Source organism: Pleurodeles waltl, chromosome 1_2 (genome assembly GCF_031143425.1).
Source record: "Pleurodeles waltl isolate 20211129_DDA chromosome 1_2, aPleWal1.hap1.20221129, whole genome shotgun sequence".
Lineage (NCBI taxonomy): Eukaryota > Metazoa > Chordata > Amphibia > Caudata > Salamandridae > Pleurodeles > Pleurodeles waltl.
In genome coordinates, this window is record NC_090437.1 from 718,843,557 (window position 1) to 718,864,588 (window position 21,032).

The 21,032-nt window shown below is 46.8% G+C and overlaps 1 long non-coding RNA gene across 1 annotated transcript in view; it reads left to right on the forward strand.

Annotated features, from left to right (window-relative positions):
• LOC138295827 (uncharacterized) overlaps positions 1–20,328 on the forward strand; it is a 45,631-nt gene extending 25,303 nt beyond the window's left edge. The window contains exons 2-3 of the long non-coding RNA XR_011203694.1: positions 15,928–16,572; positions 19,396–20,328. This is a non-coding gene — a long non-coding RNA (uncharacterized lncRNA). The remainder of the gene's footprint in view (positions 1–15,927; positions 16,573–19,395) is intronic.
• The last annotated feature ends 704 nt before the right edge of the window (positions 20,329–21,032 follow it).

Sequence of the window (21,032 nt, forward strand, 5' to 3'; positions counted from 1 at the left end):
ATGCACAGACCCCACCACCATCATCACCACCTGAGGAAGCATATCCGCCTCGCTTGCAGACACCACCACAACATACATCCACATGTACTGTTTGTCTTCCCCCACCCTGTCTGCCACCTCCAAAGACACATAAATGCCCCCACTCAGACACTCAACAGCCATCACACACACACACACACTGTCCATGCACTTGCACCCAAGTCCAGGACACCTTCTCCTCCTACAACCACTCCCTCTACCTCCACTCCCATTCCTCTTCCCACACACTGGTCCAAAGAAGCTTTTCCTTTCCCGCCTTGACCTCTTCCCCACCTCATCCCCCATCCTGCCCATAAGAGGAAAGTACCCCCAACTCAGTATCTCCAGCTCCCATTCGACTCCTGTTCCTCACCCTTAGAGTTCCCCCGCCACTAAGGGGAACAAGAGTGGCACTCCAGCTCCCTGTTCCAAGGCCACTTCTCAACCCCTACTGTAAGAAAGTCCTCCTTTTTGCCCTGGTCACCCACACCTTTTGGTCAGGCACTGGTGGTTACTGACTCTTGGCTGTGCCCTGGGTACTGCTTACCAGTCCCAGGGCCAGTGCTCTGTGTAAAGTGGATATGCAAATTAGGCTAATTATAATTGGCTAAGTTAACCTACCTATAAGTCCCTAGTATACGGAAGGGCATGTAGGTTTAGGGACCACAGCATAGGTAGTACACCCATAGATGCACTGTTGAGGTGCCCAGTGTCATTTTAAAGGCAGGCCTGCCTTGCTGGCAGCTCTTAAATTAAAGTTATATGCAAATTCGACTTTGGAATTAAAAGTAGTTCCAAAGTCTTAAACTATCTTATTTTTACATAAGTCACCCCTTCGGTGTGCCCTATGTGCCCCTAGGGCTGGGTGCCATGTAACTATAAGCAAGGACCTTATAAAAATAGTTTTATAATCCTTGGTGAGGTAAAACAGCCAAATTTGTTTTTCCCTCATTATAGTGAATGGACTTCATAGGCTAGAATGGGGAGACTTAACATTAAAATAAAGTCCCCTTAAGTGACAGATACAAAGAGTTTGGTATCAAATTAATTGTTAAAATAAATCCCACAACTTCCAGTTGTTGGATTTTATAAAACTTGTTCAGGTAAAAAGTTTTAAACTTTACCTGAAAAGTTGCCAATTTCAGCCCTGCATTGTGTTTGCTGCTGTGCTCTGATTGGCCAGCCTCTGGCAGCCTGGCCAGGCTACCTTGATGAGGTGTGAAGTGGCCTGGCTTCACAAAGATGTGCCTGTGGGAGGGAATCTCCCCTCAGCAGATGGTGAGGCAGGAAGGGGGAGGGCTGCCAAACTGGTCTTCAAAGGCAGAGAAGGACATTTGGAACAACCCAGCAACACCCCCACATCCTGCAACCCCAGACAACTAGGTGCCCCCTTAGATTAGGAGAGGGCAGGAGAGTGGTGTTTATGATTTTTAGCCACACCAGTGGGTGGGCTCAGCCAGATGTAACCTCCAAAAATCATTTTCAGCCATGATGGATTTTTGAAGAATTTTGCCGCCTGGGATAGATTTTTGCCACACTTCCCAAGAAGTGGTCATCACAGGGGGAAGGACCCTGCACCTGATTGGAGAATCAGAACCCCCCTGTTTTTCACCCAGGAGCAAGGATAAAACTGGCAGACCTGCACCCACCTCAGATCCCTACCTGATTCCAACAAGGAAGAACCAAATGAGAAGGACTGCCCTGCTGGACCCCTGGCCTGCACCTGGAACCTGCACTCTGAAGGACTGCACCAGCTGCACACTTGGGCTTCTCCAGAAGAAGGACTTTGCCTGGCTTCAACTAGTTCAAGGAGGGACTCATTGTTTGCTACAGGTGAAAAATTGCTAACCAGAGTCCCCTGCACCAACTCCTGAAGACATCAGCCAGCTGACCACTGCCTAGTGGCCAAAAAGGAGTTTGGCCAGGTGCATTCTGGGAGTTGTAGTCCACCCCCCAAGGATCATCTCAGAAGCTTCTGGACCCTTGGGGTGAGCTGTGGACCCCAAAAGAACCTTAAAGGAACATCTGGGAGAAGATCCAGAAGTTTGGAGAACTTTTGAAGAAAAGCTCCCTAGAGGGACTAACCCGCCGGGGCAACTCTAGCCGGCTTGCCTCAACCGCGACCGGCCTGATTTGCAGGTTCGGCACATTGAAGAAAATCTCAGAAAAAGAGAATAAGTCCAAACGTCAAAAGTTGACCGGGACCTCCCAGCCAGCGTATCCAAGGACGTCGGCTCAAGATCCAGGTTTACCCCGGTCGAAGGATTTTCACCTCGAAAAAACAACTAAGTCCTAAGGTAAAAAGATCGATGAGGATTCCCGCGATGCGTATCCGGAGAAGGGCTCCAGGAGGTCAGATTGGACTGGCAGGTTCGTCCCGCTGAAGAAAATCTTTAGAAAAACAACTAAGTGCGAAGGTAAACTTTTGATCGAGGCCTCCCGCGGCCTGTAGCTGAGCCGGGCTCCATCGCGGTCAGCCTTAAACTTTGACTTTGCCCCGGTCGAGGTGCAACCAGATGACCCGATTGGCGCTTTTTTGTTTCTAGGCTCTAAAAAAACAATAATTCTTTAAAAATTCATATCTGATTCCCCTTATCCGATTTTTATTAGTTTTTGTGTCATTTTAAAGATAAAAATATAATCTATTTTTATAAATTGGTTTTGGATTTTTAAACTGTTTTCTGTGTTTTATTTCATTAACGTTTTGTGATATTTGAATGCTTTACACTCTGTCTCCTAAGTTAAGCCTTGTCGCTTGTTGCCAAGCTATCAAGGGTTGAGCTGGGTTTAATTTCCTGAGACCTAACTGGACCTTATTGGAGGTTAGTGGCCTGTTGCTAAGTGTAGGTACCTGCCCTTACCAGTAACCCATTTTCCAACACCTACACAGGTCAAGGACCCGCCCCCTCCAAAGCCCAAGGACCCCCATCCCCAACAAATAATAATCCTCTACTGCGGAGGTGTCTGCCTGCCCTCTCCATGATGCCCCTGCCCAGTGGAGTGCATAGGCTGTCAGGAGTCAAGATGGGCTTTGGACATTGCTCTGTGGCCATTGAAGACTTTGGACTGGCCAATGGCCCTTTCTGTACATATTTATTTTATCTCTATTTTCAATTAAGGTCCCTGTTCTCACCTAATTACAGTGATTGGACAACAGGTATGTGTCCTGGCTTTCTTTGCTCCTGGGTTATGTTGCAGTTGATTTCCTCTGCAGATTGTTCTGTGTGTGTGGCATGTGTGTTTGGTATGTGTTGTGAGTGTGTGTCACTCTCCTCCCCCACCCCCCTCCCTTGTGTGCTAGGTGGTTGTACTCACCATTGTCGTTTTCATCGTGGTTGGTGCTCCTGGATGGTCATCACATGGTACAGCATCGGGAAGACTCCCAGTTTGGGTTCCATGGCGGACACGGACTCCTCTGTCCTTGGAGGTGAGTGTCTCCTTTTATATGATGTGTTTTCTGCCAGGCTCTGGGTGGCGTTGCTAACATACCGGAAATCCTGGCAGTTTGCTATGTCACAATATGGTGGGTGGATCCTTGTCTTCCGCCAGCCTGTAGGTGGCTACCAACGTGGTCAGTAGCCGAACTGCATTGGCGGTTGGGGTGGTACATTGGCTGTCTATGGGAGGGATCACCGCCATTGTCATAATTTGGCAGTCATTATCGCCAGTCTAGCAACGGTACTACCGCCATTGCCGGCGTGGCGGTCACCTGACCGCCAGTGTCATAATGAGGGCCTAATTATTTTGTGCACTTTTGTCATTGGGCTATTCTTATTCTTGGGCCGCATTTTGGTGATATTCGAGCTCTTTTATCTCTGGTTGCCATCTGGCTTATTTGTTATGAAGCTGCCTAATCTCCACATTTACTGCAGTATCCTCAGTAGAAAATACTTTGTTTTGTACTTCAATTCCATCAAGATGACAGTCAGATGTGCCACACTTTTGGCATGAATTCAGAATGTTAGCACTCAAGTTGCTCATTAGAACACTGTAGTGACCTACTGATCACAAGGGAGTTAACTGACAGTCTGCTGCTGACGTTGAAAGTGCATGTTACAGTCTACATGAAATAGAAGAGGAAGATATTTGAGAACTCACTTAAAGCGTGTCCTAATTTTTCTTTCTACAGCTCTAGCCATAGATTCTATGCCAAAATGAAAACCCTCATTTTATTCCTTTCTCAACTAAATATTTAAAGTTGTACCAGTTTGATTCAATCAAGATGGCTTCAGGTGTGTAACACTTATCATAAATAAGACTCTTAGGGCCACTTGTACCAACGTTTGGTTTTGTGACTCGCAATTTGCGACTCGCAAAACCGAATGTTGTATAGTGTCACTGACACTCTTAGCAATTCTCAAGGGGGTTGCAAATGCCCACCTCATGATTATTCATGAGGTAGGACGCAATTTGCGAGCCCCCCCCACGGGAATGGCAGCCCTTACAGGGATGATGGCCTGCTGGAGACAGCAGACCACCATGTCTGTGACTGCTTTTAAATAAAGCAGGTTTTTTTTTTCTTTTTTTTCCATACAGGAAAACAAGATGCACTTCAAAATCAAAAAATTGAACGTCTTTGTTTTATTTTTTCACCGACAATAACAAAGGGGAAGGGGTCCCATCGGGATCCCTTCCCGTTTGCGAATGGGTTAGCACCAGTGTGGCACTGTTGCTAACTGTGATTGTTTTGCGACAACATTTGCGGTCTCAAAACAATCATACATTGGACTGAGTCGCAATTATGAAGGGAACACCCCTTCCTAATTGCAAGTCGCAATCCCTTTTCGTGATTTGGTAAATAGTTTACCAAATCGCAAAAATGGGTTTAAACATGGATGTGCATTTTGCAAGTCGCAAACGGCCCGATTCACTGTTTGCGACATGCAAAAGCCTTTGTACTTGTGGCCCTTAGTGCTCTAGTTGTTCTTTAAAACACTCTGGGGGACTGGGGTAGAACACAAGGGAGTCAACTGACAGGCTGTTCCTCTTGAAGTAAAACAGGACGATATTTGAGAAAATGGCCCAAGTTTTCTTTCTACAGCATTAACCATAATTTCTATGACAAAATGAACACCTCATTTTGTTCCTTTCTAAATTAAATGTTTTACATTTTCCCAGTTTTATTCAATAAAAATGTCTTCAGGCTTGCCACATGTTTGTCTTAAGACTGTTAGTAGTCTAGTTGTTCTTTAGAGCACTCTGGTAGACTAAAATAGAACACAAGGAAATCACCTGACCGGCTGCTCCTGTTGAAAGTACGTATTTTATTGAGAATGTCACTTCCTTTTCATATGGCTGAGAAAATAGTGTGAATTTACAGAAAATATGCTCTCATTTTAGCTTATGGAGCCTCCGGAAACTCCAAGTCAAAATAACAAGAAAACTGTTATTTCTCCAACATGATTCATGAAATTCCAGCAGATTGTTTTTTCACAAGGTAAAATCACTTTAGCAACAAATGATCTATATTGTAATTAACATTTGTTACCACCCTTTATAAGGTTTCCTTTTTGTGACCCTCAATCTGCCATTTACTACAATGCATTTCAATGGGGCTATCCTGTATATTGGTCCCAAAATGGCTGCCATCACTTTCTGGTTGAAGTGCTGACACCCAATCAGAATTCACAATGAGATGTGTGCTTATGTTCCACCCAGATATACATTTAAATTTCCATTAATATCTCAAACTACTCAACCGATTTACACCAACAACACCACGCATGCTTTCTGGACCAAGAGCTACCTTTCTGCCATATTAGGTGTAATTCTGTGCAGCAGTTCGGGGTGCAGTCATGTCTAATCTCTATGGGGAAAACATGGGAAACACACATTTTTTGACCCCCCTCTTTTTTTAGGTGCCAACCACAAAACTCTTTCTAGTGAAAAGCAGACATAACTATGACTACCTAGTGGCGCAGGACCCCCTTCGATAGGCCGATCCCAGGGTGTGACCTAATTAATATTTTGTGGGGGGGTGCACGTGGCCCTTAGGCCAAGCACCTATAAGAACCCAACCTTGCAATGTGCATGGCCTTTGTTTGTGCACGGTGGGGGTTGTCCGGTGCTGGTCTGCAGCCAGTCCCTGCAGCCAACCCTCTCCTAACCTCCCAATCCTATTCTGTGCATGGTACTTTGACCGTGCCTGGTGGAAGTTTGCTGTGGCCCCTCTGGGTGTGAGAATAGGTGAGGCTGTATCAGAGGGTAAGAGTGGCTGTCAGTGTCTATCTGGTCATGAGTGTATATATCGTTGTTTTAGTGGGTGTCGGTATGTGTGTGGGTCTGTGAGTGGGTGCATGAGGGTGTCAGTGGTTATCAGTGGGTGTGTGACAGTCTGAGTGGGTGTGTGTGAGGGTCTGACTGGGGCTTTGAGTAAGTGCATGAGGGTCTGAATTGGTCTGTGAGTAGGTGTGTAAGTGTGATTAGATGTGAGTGGGTAAAAGATTGAAAGAGATAGAGATTGAGAGGGAGAGAGTTTTTTAGGCTTTGATATGACATACTTAGAATGAGATTTCTAGACAAATTAAAAAGACAAATGTATGACATTTAAAGAGTAAGATTACCTTTCAGAATGAGCCTTAAAGTTTTGGAGTAAAAACAAAAAAAAGAAACCAGGCTGGCTGGACTTGCAGGCAAGCAACAGCAATCCTCTGGGGATGGGACCCCGGGTGTTGGACTTTTTTGCTTATGCAGGGTCATCCCCAATCTCTTTGCCTCCTATTTTTTTTTCTGACCTGTTGCTGTTGATTTTGAAGTCTGAGCACTTTACCACTGCTAACCAGTGATAAAGTGCATATGCTCTCCGTGTAAATTGTATGTAATTGTTTTATTCATGATTGGCGTATTTGATTTACTAGTAAGTCCCTAGTAAAGTGCACTAGAGGTGCCAGGGCCTGTAAATCAAATGCTACTAGTGGGCCTGCAGCACTGGTTATGCCACCCACAGAAGTAGCTCTGTAATCATGTCTCAGTTCTGCCATTGCAGTGTGTGTGTACAGATTTAACTGTAAATTCGACTTGGCCAGTTGTACCTGTAGATGCGGGGGCACAGATGGGCCCACCACTGCAAGGGAGCTCCCATCAGAGGAGGAGTCCGTATTGCTGGTGTCAGCTCCTGTCCCCACCCTGGAGCTCCCCTCACCCTCCGTCCCACTGGTGAATTCAGACTCCGTAGTCTTGCCCTCCAGGGCCATGTGGGATGCAGCTCCCTCCTGCTCTGGTGCCCTGCTCCTCCGCCTGATGATGCTAATGCACACAAGAACAGGGAGACCACAAAAAGGTGGGGAAAGACAGAAGAAAGACATGTTGAGTGCATGCAATTCCGCTACCGTTGGCAGACACTACACACAAGCCCCCTGCACTACGCCGCGCACTTGGAGTTCCCTATTAAATCCCAGGGACATGGGTTACACGGCTATGCCCCATTGCTGCACACATGGATGTCACAGGAGCCTGACTAGGTGTAGTTGGCACTGTACACAGGTGGGGTGGGGTGCCACAGGGCCTGCCTTAAGAAGGGTCCTTGCCTACTAAACTCTCCCTGGCCTAGGGGACCCCACAGCGCACCTCCCCCCACCCAGACACCTACAATGCTTGCTGAATCAGCAGCATGAGAGTGTACTCACCTCCTTGTGGCTGCTGTGATGCCCTCAAGTTCCCATCCAACTCCTGAACATCAGGGGGTTATGGTGCAATGGGCACCCCTCCCACGTTTGGAGGCCGTCCCCAGCTGGGCCTCCGCCGTCTTCTTGCTCCAGCGGTGAATGTCCTCCCATCTTTTCCGGCAGTGGGTGCTCAGTCTGTGGTAGACCCCCAGGGTCCGGACTTCCTTGGCGATGGCACACCAAATGTCCTTCTGGTGGGCGCTGACCTACAGGAATAGTACAGGGGAACAAGAGGTTATTACCGTCCGCACCATCAGTCATTGGCCCGCATCCCTACCCTTGCCATGATGCACATGCACTCGCCGTCGTTTCATGCACGCCTCGTTCTCAACCCCCCCCCCCCCCCACCCCCTATCTTTCATCCACACCATTCCACACAGGCATTGCCCATACAGCATGCTCAGTGTACTTACCTGTTTGTCTGGAGGACCGTAGAGTAGCGTGTACTGGAAGAGGACCCCATCCACGAGTTTCTCCAACTCCTCCGTGCTGAAGGTAGGGGCCATTTCCCCAGACACACAAGCCATTGTATCTTCCAGACTGAGGTCATAGCAGCACTTGCAGTGTAGGTCCTCTCCTGTCAAAGATCCGGTATCAAGTGATTGAACAGAGAGAAAATGGCGGTCCCGTCCGAGGCGGTGCGTACGGTCACCGCTGGCGTACATAGTCATTGGCTCCTGGGACCCATAGGGTCCAATGTTAACCAATGCAGGATTGCGCCGCGGTCTTCGACCGTCTACAGCGCAGTTACCTCATATCCCATTGTCCCACTTTACAGGTCAGGCAGCCGCCATTTCATGGGCCCACATGGCATTATTTTGTACTGCGTCACACATCTAGGCCTTGCCTAATCAATCATACAGGCATATGTCAATTTGATAATATTTCAGAGTATGCTGTGTTTATGTACCTCAGAGTTGGTTGACTCTCTGCTCGCTGTTCTCCTCCATAGGCACTGTCCCCTGGGGCATGTGAGGAGATGGCGGCATCTTCCGGTGTACAGACCGCTGGTGGACCGGTCGACAATGGAGGAGCGATATGTGATCATCACCTACAGACTTGATCGTGCCACAATCCAGGACCTGTGTGCCCAGTTGGAGCCAGACCTGATGTCAGCTATCTGCCATCCCACAGGAATCCCCCTCAAGTGCAGGTGCTGTCAGTACTCCATTTCCTAGCAAGTGGGTCATTTCAAACTACAGTGGCCATTGCATCAGGGATGTCCCAGCCTATGGAGCTACATCGTTTTCCCTCAGGTGGAGGATTTGCCTACAGTGAAAGGTGATTTCTATGCCCTGGGACATATCCCCAACATCATAGGTGCCATTGATGGGACACATGTGGCCTTGCGCCCCCCCCCCCTCCCCTGCAGGAGTGAACAGGTGTACAGATGGTGTGTTTGGCAGATCAGTATATCTCCCATGTGAATGCCAAATTCCCTGGCTCAGTGCATGACGCTTACATTTTGAGAAATAGCAGCATCCTTATGTGATGGGGCAACTCCAGAGGCACTGTGTGTGGCTATTAGGTGAGGACATGGACCCTTTACAGTGTGACTAGGTGTCTGGGTCTGGGGTTGTCCCTAAGGGTTAGTGTGTCTAACAGTTGTCCCTCAACATTTGCAGGTGACTCTGGCTACCCCAACCTGTCATGGCTACTGACCCCAGTGAGGAATCCCAGGACAAGGGCAGAGGAACGCTACAATGAGGCCCATGGGCGAACTAGGAGGGTTATAGAGAGGACCTTCGGCCTCCTGAAGGCCAGGTTCTGGTGCCTCCATATGACAGGTGGTTCCCTATTCTACTCACCAAAGAAGGTGTGCCAGATCATCGTGACCTGCTGTATGCTTCACAACTTAGCTTTCCGACGACAGGTGCCTTTTCTGCAGGAGGATGGTCCAGATGGAGGTGTTGTGGAGCCTGTGCACAGTGAAGAAGAGGACATAGACGACGGGAACACAGTGATCCTTCAATACTTCCAGTGAGACACAGGTAAGAAGACAACACAGCCTGCTACATCAGATTTAATTCTTCTACCTCATCTGTCTGTCATTTTCACCCAGTGTATGGTCACTGAGTTGTCACTTTCCCTTACGATTTCACAGATGTGGGTCCCGCTGTGTGACATCTGCTTTGTTTCCGCATGGACTAGTGCTGTGTGACATAGGTATGTTGACATTACATTTGATATAGCATTTTGCCACTGTTATTGCAAATACACATTTTCAAAAGCACAGACTGACTCCAGATTGTTTTTTGATTTAAGGGTGTTTATTTAAGTGTTCAATAGTGGAGGGGGTTGTAAAATGGTCAGGGGTGATGGTGGAGGAATGGCCATGGCAAAATCCAGCCTTAGTCTCACAGGTGCATTGTCCAAAGGGGCATAGGAAGTGGAGCTGGGGCAGTTTAAATATGGACAGGGTGACAGTGGGACAGAAGGATGACAATCAGGGTGGTCTCATTTCTTGGCGGGGGTCTTGGCATTGTTCTGTCTTTGTCCTGGATCTCAGGCACTGTTTGCAGGGTGGGTCTCCATCTGCAGGGGGTGGGGTGCTGGTGTGGTGGTCCTGTGGCGGTGCCTCCTGTCGATTAGCACCAGCGGAGGTGGTGGGCAATTCATTGTCCAGGTTAGTGTCAGGGGCACCTTGTTGTGCAACAGTGTCCCTCCTGGTGTTGACGAGTTCCTTCAGCACCCCTACAATGGTGCCCGGGGTGGATTGATGGATTTGAGTTCCTCCCTGAAGCCCAAATACTGTTCCTCCTGCAGCCGCTGGGTCTCCTGAAACTTGGCCAGTACCGTTGCCATAGTCTCCTGGGAATGGTGGTAGGCTCCCATGATGTTGGAGAGGACCTTGTGGACAGTGGGTTCCCTTGGCCTGACCTCCCCCTGTCGCACAGCAGCCCTCCCAGTTCCCCTGTGTTCCTGGGCCTCTGTCCCCTGAACTCTGTGCCCACTACCACTGCCCCCAGGTCCCTGGTGTTGGGGTGGTGGGTTAGCCTGGGTTCCCTGTAGTGGTGGACACACGCTGATTGACGTGTCCTGTGGACAGAGGTATGGGCCCGCTGGGTGGGTGCTGCGCTGGTTTCCAGAGGGGGCAAGCTCTGTAGTGGCCTCTGCCAGTGTGAGAGGAACCGACTGTCCCGAGGTCCCAGATGGGCCGGGCTGGTCATCTAGATCCAGTTGGACAGAGCTGCTGTCATCACTGTGGGCCTCTTCTGTGGGTGGAGTGGACATATCTGGACCCTCCTGTCTGACGTTGGATAGGGGTCCTGCAGGGGTGTAAAGGAATGAATATTGCATCTGTGTGTGCCATGGTGTGCAATGGGTGGGTGACCGTGTACCCCAGTGCTTGCATTCCTGTGTAGGACCTTGTGATAATGGTTTAGGGGGGTGTATGGGTATGTGTAGTGGCCATGCATTGGTGATGGGTGTCCATGCTTTGGTGTTACATGCAGGGCTTGAGTTTGGGATGTGTGGTTTGTGATATTGGGATATACGTGAGGAGTCGGAGTGATGGGGGTGACGGTGGGGGTACGTGATAGCTTGCAGGTGTGTGGGGGATGTAATAGTTAAGATTCGACTTACCAGAGTCCATTCCTCCATCTACTCATGCGAGGCCCTCAGGATGCAGTATAGCCAAGACCTGCTCCTCCCATGTTAGTTGTGGGGGAGGAGGTGGGGGTCCGCCGCCAGTCCTCTAATCCGTGATGTGGTGTCTTGAGAACATGGAATGCACCTTCACCCTAAGGTCGTTCCACCTCTTCCTGATGTCATCCCTAGTTCTTGGGTGTTGTCCCACTGCGTTGACCCTGTCCACGATTCTTCGCCATACCTCCATCTTCCTAGCTGTGGTGGTGTGCTGCACCTGTAATCCGAATAGCTGTGGTTCTACCCGGATGATTTCTTTCACCATTACCCTCCTCAGAACTTGGAGTGTCTTTGCGGTGCCATGGGGTGGTGTGGGTGATGGGTGGGGTGTGTTGTGATGTGTGGGGTGATATTTAGTGGTGTGTTGTGTGAGGTGCATGGATGTTGTGTGAGTGATGGTGTGGAGTGCCTGTGGATGCTAGTTTGTAGATGGTGGTGTCTCTCTGGTCCTCAGTCGCAATTGACATAAGGGTTTGTGGGTGTGTTTTATATTGTATTGGGTGTGTGGAAGTGGTGTGTGTATGTGTCAGGTGTGTGTATTTCGAAATGTCCAATGTGGTTGTGTTTTGTAAATGTGTGTGTATTTTTTGAGCGCAGCGGTGTGTTCCGCCAATGGAATACTGCGGTTGAAAGTCCGCTGCGTGGATTCATGGGTCGTGATAGTGTGGGCGTATTCCTGTTGGCGTGACGGAGGTTCTGTTATCGCTAATTTATCACTGACCTTTGGTGTGGCGGACTTGTGTGGGTGTCTGGATTTTGGCGGATTCCGAGCTGTGGGTCATAATGACCGTGGCGGAATTCCACGGCGGTGTGTTGGCTGTCTACTGCACGGCGGTAAGCAGCTTTTACCACCAATGTTGTAATGACACCCATAGTCTTTTTTTTTTTTTTTTTCCCCTGCGCCAGTGCTATTTTAGCTGCCTACGTCCAATGCAGGCACACTTGCCCCATGGGGCAAGGAAGCAACTATTGCATGTTTGAATGTACATGAGCATGAAGATGCATCTTCCTGCTAACCAATATATCCCGTGAGCCATATTTCACCACTGTGAACGCCATCCACGTAAGCCAGCATCTGGGTGTTCTGGCCAGCCAGCCACTGGATGGCATTCAGTAGTGCAGTCTAGCCTACAACATTCATTCTTAATAGATCCACGGCCTCCTCAGTGAGCGCAGCCTGGGTCATTGTGGTAGGGGCAGATGTGCCTGCATCAAAGGTGACATCTCCCCTTTTAGGGGGAAAGCCAAGTGAGGGGGAGCAAGAGGGACGGCGGAGCTGGCAACGTAGGGGCATATTAAGATGTAGGTGTCAGTCTCTATAGGGTCTACCCCCATGAGGGACTGGTCCTCATTGGAGGTCTCCGAGGAAGATGTAATGTCACTTGTGGCCTCCTGGCTATTCTCCTCACCTTCTGTGCCACTGAGTTCCTCAGTGTCTCAGCACCTGATCCCCAGTTGCCAGCATTATCCCTGCAGATGTGGCTGCTGTCACTTTTGCCTTGGTGCTAAAAAACAAGATACAACAGTTATACTATATCTTTGAGAACACAATTGGATATCAATGTTCATAAAACAAATTTTGCAACAAATTCAGTTTCCCCCATCTCTGCTCCCATATCATGTACGCCTTTGTCACTTAGACACTTGCAGTTCACTCCCCAACAAAGAGTTCCAACAGCATGGATGAACACATAGGCTTGGCAACATCTCTGAAACACTGCAGAACAGAGATAATATTGGTATCCTTCTTCCATATACTAGAATTTTTGGATGGAATTTGCCTGCTCAAAATGGGACACCACAACATGTATGTGATGTAGCCTTCCATGTTCAAATCTCCTTTTCAAGATCACATTGCTCACCATCACCAAATAACTCTCTGGGCAGGACTAAGGACACCAAAATGCTGTCTGTGGGATGCACAAACCTCGCCCCAAAGTGGACCCATTCCTGTCTGTTGCTTACAAGACATTTTTGTAACAAAATTCAGGTTGCCATTTACAGACTGGCTCAAATGCACAATTGTGATCAGCTAAGGACTCGGGTACACCTGTGACTGTCAACATAAAGCATCATAATTTTGCTGAGGAATCGTTTGTCAAACATGTGTCAGGTAAGGAAGAATGTCACTGTACACAGAATATCAAATTCTCACCTTGCCATAGTACCAACTTAGCAATATCAAGTCAAATAGCAGCTGCTTCACAATTGTGGAGTTTACCACAGTCACCGGTGAGGAAACCTACATTCACTACACATATATGTGATGTACCATCATATCTAACCCAATCATGAGATTGAGCACATTTAAGCTGTCACTCATGTCATTGTGTAAATACTAGCATTCTCCTGTGTGCATGCAACCATGTGTCTTCCCACAATAGTAATTGTCTTAGGAGGAGGAATATAGTGGCATGAAACAGCACAAAGCAACACAACACACACAGCATTAGACACAGTTTGACCAACTTACATCTCCAGAAATCATCATGGGCTTTGGATGTGTGAATTCCTTGCATTTGTTGGTATAAAACCTGGCTGAAAAGTAAAGAGCCTAAACAACAATATCTCAAAACAATTACTTACCTCTTTGTTGTTGCTGTTGTGCTCTCAACTGCCCATCCAACTCTAGGTAAACCATTATAAGGATGTGGGCCATTAGGAGGGCCAGGGTGCAGCGCACCGACCTGGATTGCTAGGAGGACTGGCTGACTTGGCTTTTGGCAGATTTTCTAGTTGCCCAACGTAGGTCCTCTCACCTCTTCGGACAGTGCAGGCTACGTTGCTTCTGGAACCCCAGGGTCTGCTCCTTCTTCGCAATGGCCTTCTAGACATTCCGTTTTTGAGGGGCGTAGTCCTGTATAGGTGACATAAAAGAACAGGAAAAGGCAATTCAGTGTCATTGTTGGACAGCACTGTGGTGACATCATGTATTCCCAATGAACATGTACTTTTATAAAACAGTTGCAATTTGTTTTGTTCACAAAACAGTCATAGGTAGAGAAATACTGATTTGTAGTGTTCTCATGTGCACCATCAATACTTGCTAGATCCTCGTGTTACCTACTCAGGCCTACAACATCATCCTGGCCAGAACTATGCAAACAATTCTGTTGTGAGAGCCACCCATTATCACTGACAATCATTGTGAACCATTGTAGGCCAAACCAATAGTACAATCCATGCACATAATCATACTCATATCCTATATTGGCTTCCTGCCTAAGATCCCAAGATTCAGAACCCATGGTCTAATAAAAACATATGCTGAGGGAGGGCAACAGAGGAGCGTTGCTATGTGTCAATGGGAGCAGGGATTTGTGGGTTGTTTGGACATGTGTCGATTCTAAAGGGACAGACTGGGATTGATGATGGTGAGCCACCTGTCATCTGAACTTGCAGCACTCAAAATAAGTCTAACTAGATATGGCTTCATGACAGGTTGAAATCATACAGAGCTAAATGATCATCAATATGTGCTGGACTCCCACATGACAGTACAGCATCAGACAACTCCAGAACCCCACATTTTTCAAACCCAATCACTGTTGCCTCAACATCGCCTGTATGGTGTTGGTCATACAACTGGTACGCTGTCTACTGGCAATTGTCAGTCAGTGCCCTGCAGTTTGTGTGAGGAACTACGATTTGTGTAATACATAGCTGCACACTGCAGCTTCTACTGTCAGGAGGCTTAACATTGTCATGCACAGAACATTCATACATTGGTCACAAAATTCTATCAACTCAAAGCACAACAACCACATTACCAAAATTGAACCAAATATTCTGTGAAACATAAGAGGTTAGTCAGTCAGATATTCCACAATCACTTCCTCTGGGATTCCATAGAGTTGGCTGTACAGGGACAGAATCTTCCTGATAAGCAGCTCAAGCTCCTCGGGGGAGAAGGCGGGGGTCCTGTCACCTGGGTTGCCCAGCACCCAGCCTCCCAGTGGTCGGTAACAGCAGCAAATATCAAGAAGGTCTTGATGACTACAGTGATTTTTATTTTCTTACACAATATGGCGCACAATTACATGGCAGACGTGATTCGTGATGGAGACAGACAGCCATTGGCTTTCGTGACTAGCCGTCACACACATTAGCCTATGGAAGGGATCGTCGTGGAGGTTCCCACCTACTACGCAGTCAACATCCGCTAACAACAGTCTGCTATGCAATGTCCTGATGGCAAGATCAGGCAACTGTAGTTTTAGGGTGCTTATCTGTGTATTTTACAATTGTATAGGCATCACCAGCACTCAAAATGGGGGCTAGTGCATTTTTAACAGGCAGATATGAACAACAATTTTCTGGGCAAAATATGATATGTAAAAATGTCTGCCACGACTGTTTGTCAATGATAGTGCCACAGGGGTAGTACTCCCCCTGTTGACGGTATTAGAAAAACAATATAGGTGCAAATACAAGTCAAATATTTTATTTGCACATAATGATGAAAAATCATAAATGTGTATAAGTTACATATTAGTGGGCCATATATTTGATGTCAGTGTGTATATGTATCACTTAATGACATTTTTACTGTTACCCTCATGACCATTTCATCTGACATTCTTTTCTATACACACAGATGCCTGAACCCCTCCATGGGTAGGAGACAACAGCCCCAGGTGTTCTGGCCTTCTCCAGACCTTGCAGCAGTGGAGGAAAGGGATGTAAGCAAGCTATGCCATCTAAATAGGCAAACTATCCTGGATTTGTGTCAGCAGTTGGAGCCTGATCTCCTACCTCATTAAGAATCTAACAGCCATAACACCAAAAGTCAAATTCATGGCAGTGCTGCACTTTATAGCTACGGTACCTTTCAGTGCACTGTGGCTGTATCTGGGGCATGTCCCAGCCAAATGTCATCGATGTGCTACAAGAAGTCCTTACTTCCCTGATTAAGAACATGAACAGCTACGTCCATTTTCCACATTCACAGGATGTAGGCACCGTGATGGGAGAATGTTATGCTTTGGGGGAAGACCACATGTGGTTGGAGTAATTGATGGCACGCATATAGCCTTGGGGCCACCACATAACGAAGAACAAGTCTACCGCAATTGGAAGAATTTTCATTCCATCAATGTGAAAGTTGTCTGCTTACCAGACTTACATATCATAAGTGTGTGTGCCCTCTTCCCTGGGTCAAAACAGGATTCATTCATGCTACGGAACAGCAATATACCCATGCAGATGTTACAACCTAGACCAGAGAGGACCTGGCTTGTTGGTAAGTACAGAATGACTTGTAGATATTTTGCCTGAATCCTAGTTTAGGAAGGGACAATGGTTTGATCTGATAGTAGTCTGGTTGATGTGATCCTTCTTTGTAGGAGACACCGCGTATCTTAACCACCCATGGTTGTTGGCACCGCTGAGGAATCCAATAACGCCAGGGGAAGTCTGCTTCAATGAGGCCCATGGAAAAACAGAGGCCAATGGAGTAGGTTTTTTATGGGCTCCTAAAGGCTAGGTTTTGGTTCCTGGACAAGACCAGTGGAGCCTTCCTCTACTCACCGGATAAGGTGTGCAAAATCAAGGTTGCCTGCTGCATTATCCATAACATCACCCTGTGGAAAGACATCCCTATAATTGCAGAGGAGGGTGAGGATGTTGAAATACCCTATGAAGATGACAGTGGTGAAGAAGGAGTTGACTTATGTCAAGATGTGGTTGACTAGGTCTTCACTTAAGTGTAAGTTTACCTTTACAAGGTTTCTGCTCCAGTATCAGTACAACCTGTGACCTGGGGTACATATCTATTTACTATGGTAATTTGTTAGACCTGGCATCCTTAATGTAGTCTACCCTGTTTTTTTGCATCTACGTCCTATGTTTTAACTTGACTTTGTTTTTGCTGTATTTGGTACTCTGGGTACTTAAAAACCACTAATTAGTGCTAAAGTGCAAGTGCTCCCTGTGTAAATTGTATGTGTAATTGGCTTTGCCATGATTGGCACATTTGATTTACTAGTAAGTCCCTAGAAAAGTTCACTAGAAGTGCCCAGGCCTGTAGGTCAAATGCTACTAGTGGTCCTGTAGCACTGGGTGTGCCACCCACATGAGTAGCCCTCTAAACATGGCTCAGATCTGCCACTTCAGTGTCTGTGTGTGCAGTTTTAAACTGCCAATTTGACATAGGAGGTGTACCCACTTGCCAGGCCCAAACCTTCCCTTTTTATACATACATGGCACCCCCCCAAGGTGTGCCCTAGGTAGCCCTACTGGCAGGGTGTAGTGTATGTTAAAGGTGGGACATGAGCCAATGTGTCTTACATGTCATAACAGTGAAATACTGCTAAGTTTGTTTTTCACTGTTGCAAGGCCCATCTCTCTCATAGGTTAACACTGTGGCTGCCTTTAAATATTTTTTAGGTACAGTTTCCCTTAGGGAGCAGATAGAAGTAGGAGTTTTGTGTCTCTGAAATCACAATTTAAAAATATATATTTTGGTAAAGTTTTATAGATTGTCAGTTTGAAAATGCCACTTGTAGAAAGTGGGCATTTCCTTGCTTAAACAATTCTGTGACTCTGCCTGCTTGTGTATTCCCTGTCTGGGTCAGACTGACAGTTGGGCTGTTTGTGAATCTCCACTAGACAGTGATGCAAAGGGAGCTGGGGTGTAGCCTGCATAACCTGATGAGACATCTGGGCTAGAGTGGAGGGAGGAGTGGTCACTTACTCCCGAATGGGCTGAGCCTGCCCGAACACAATGCAGTCTCCAACCCCCTGGTGTATGTCTGGACCAGGACATAAGAGACTTTCCTTTAAAGTGTGCCTACTTCGAAGGCAGACCGGGGTATAAGTAGGGAACCCAAAACATATTTTCAGATTACTTCTGGAATCAAGAGGAACCTCTGCCAAGTAGAAGAGCTGAACAGCTGGAGGAGTACTGCCCCTTTGCCTGTGACTGTGCTTTGCTTGGTTGGCCTGCAGGTGCTGCTTCTGCCTGAGAGGACAAAGAATGGATTTTGTGGTATATTCCTGCTTGTGAAGAATATTCAAGGGCTTGGACTGATAGCCCTGAGACTTCAAAACAGGAGGCAATCAAAGACTTCCTCTGCCAGCACATGGGCCCTCTGCTGAGACACCTGCCCTGCCAAGTGGGCCCTACACAGTCCCTGGCCCTTGAAAGATAAAGTTGGTAGAACAAGGATGGAAATCCATGCACAGGGAGCCATGCAGGAAAAACGTTGATGCAACGTGGCTGAAAAACTAAGCGCCACCTGCCTTGCTACTGATATCAATGCATCACCTGCATCATGGCTGGAAAAAGGATGTAACACCCACTTGTGGCTGCTGATAACGATGCAAACCTCATGCAGTTCAGTTTTCCATCACTGTGCGGTCGGATTTCTCACGCAACATTGCTTGGAGTCAACCTCATTGTGAACCTGTGCAGATCCAAGGTGCCCTGTCCAGAAATAGATGCACCACTCACTTGTGGGAGAGAAAAACGACATTGTCTACCCAACCGGAGAAGAAACCATGCATGGCCTCATTTGCGACTAAGGGATCGATGCAGACTGTTTTTACACAAAATACCTGTTTGTGTAAAAATAAAAATAAAAAAATAATAATAATGTTTCCATTGGTTTCTATGGAGTAAGAATCTAATATTTTAAAAATTCATTACTTTACTTGTGTATGTTGAATTTTTGTCATTTTGGTCTTGTTTGATTTAGATAAATATTGCCTATTTTTGTAAACTGGTGTGATTTCCATTTTTAGTGTTTTCACTGTATTACTGTGTGTTGGTACAAATACTTTGCACATTGCCTTTGAGAAGCCATACTGCTTGTGCCAAGCTACCAAGAGGGTGAGCAGGGGTTATCTAAATGTGTATCTCCATCGCCCTGACTAGAGTGAGGATCCCTGCTTGGACAGAGCAAACTGACTGCCAACCAGAGACCCTATTTCTAAAATTAGTATATCAGAGTTTCCTTACATTGGGTTATCTGCTTGTGCTAAGTATGTGTGGCCTCATGACTTGTCCACTGAGTTACATATTTTATGTGCTAAAATTGATTTTTCCATATTTGTTCTGTTTCAGGGTCCTTTACCATGTCATCTTCATTTGGACATTTCAACATTGTGACATTTGCAGTGATAATTTGCTGTTTGGAAGTGAAAACTAAACATGTGTTGATCCTGGGAGAGACACCCACTTGGGATGGACAAACCTTTTCGACGGACAACTTGCACTCTGATGGCATGGAAGTTCAGAAGACTATCTGATCTGTTTTCTATGTGATGCTGCCATCAAGGCAATATGTGCCAATTGAGTTGCTCAAACCACATGTGTATGTGAAGCCCTAGTATACTGTTCTCCCTTCACATTGGCAACATCTTCAATTTGTGGACAGTGGAGGGAGTTGATGTGTTTTATCACTGGCGATAGGACTTTTTGTTAGCACACCTTGGAATAGTGAATGTTATTGCACCAGATACTGCCATGTTGTCTTGTATTGATCATATGGTCTCAAATGTTGTCACTGCCATGATGTGGACTATTGGAGTTATTGATCGAGGATTCTTGTAGCGAGGGCTGAATGTATGGCTCCAACTAAGGTTATGCATCAATAATAGTTTGCCTATTTAATCTCTTCCCTTTGAATAATACCTTTCCTCCATGGTATCAAGGTATTGGAGCCTATAGACCTGATTGGCACAGACATTAGCATTGTGATGGATTTTTTGATACCCAGACTCCATTTCTAGAAGGAATTGTTTTCAAACATTAGATATTCCATATACATTCTCATTAGTGTTTCTCATCTTTGAATACATTTTTTGACACTCTTTGTGATTGCAATGTTTTTCTTCAAAATGGCTGTACATAGTGTTCCCAATATGATGTTGGCAAATTCACAGGATAATGCAAAGGCCACAAATAATCAAGCAAGATTCTTGTACTCAATTCTCATTACCATTATTGTATAGAAACAAATAAGTGTGAAGTAAATAAAATAATTAATTTTCAACAACAAAAGTCTGTCATGGTGGCTGGAAGCACAGTAGTAGAGCCCAAAAAATTTGGAGTCCAGTGTACAAACTACCACAGTCCTCAGAAAAGGCAAAGGTGTCCCTGGGACAGTCCACAGGGTGAATGGCAGACATACAGGGGAGGTTAAGTTTGGTGTCTCTTGGTGGTAGTGCTAGTCTTGCCATCCTCTGCTACTGGTCCAGATGATAGTCCCCTCCAGGGACGAGAGGGGGCACAGGTGCAGGGACTAGCATGGTAGAATTAGGTTCCTCCTTCGGTAGGGCTTCCCCGGGTGTGGCTAGCAGAGCTGTACTTTGCCCAGCTGTTGAGGGAACACATACAGGGGCAGATGAACCAGGAACAATCCTACACATGAGCTGGTGGATGTTATGCATCACCCCAGTCAAGGAGTCCAAAGTGAAATTTATGTTCTGGAGCTCCAAATTGGTCTCCCTCTGCCCCTGATTCAGCTTCTGAGTATTAGTTAGGACCTGTCCCATCATGTCTTGGGACTGTAGGACTGATCCCAAGACTTGGTCCGGGGTGGTCTGGGTCACCAAAACCCTAGTAGCCTCCCTTGGCTGACCCATAGATTCCCACCCACAACCCCTACCACCACTGGCCTATGCCCTTGAGGTGTGCCCTAAACCACCGTTTTCTGGCAGACCTGTTGCCAGGGTTCTTGGTGGCTCAACACCAGCCAG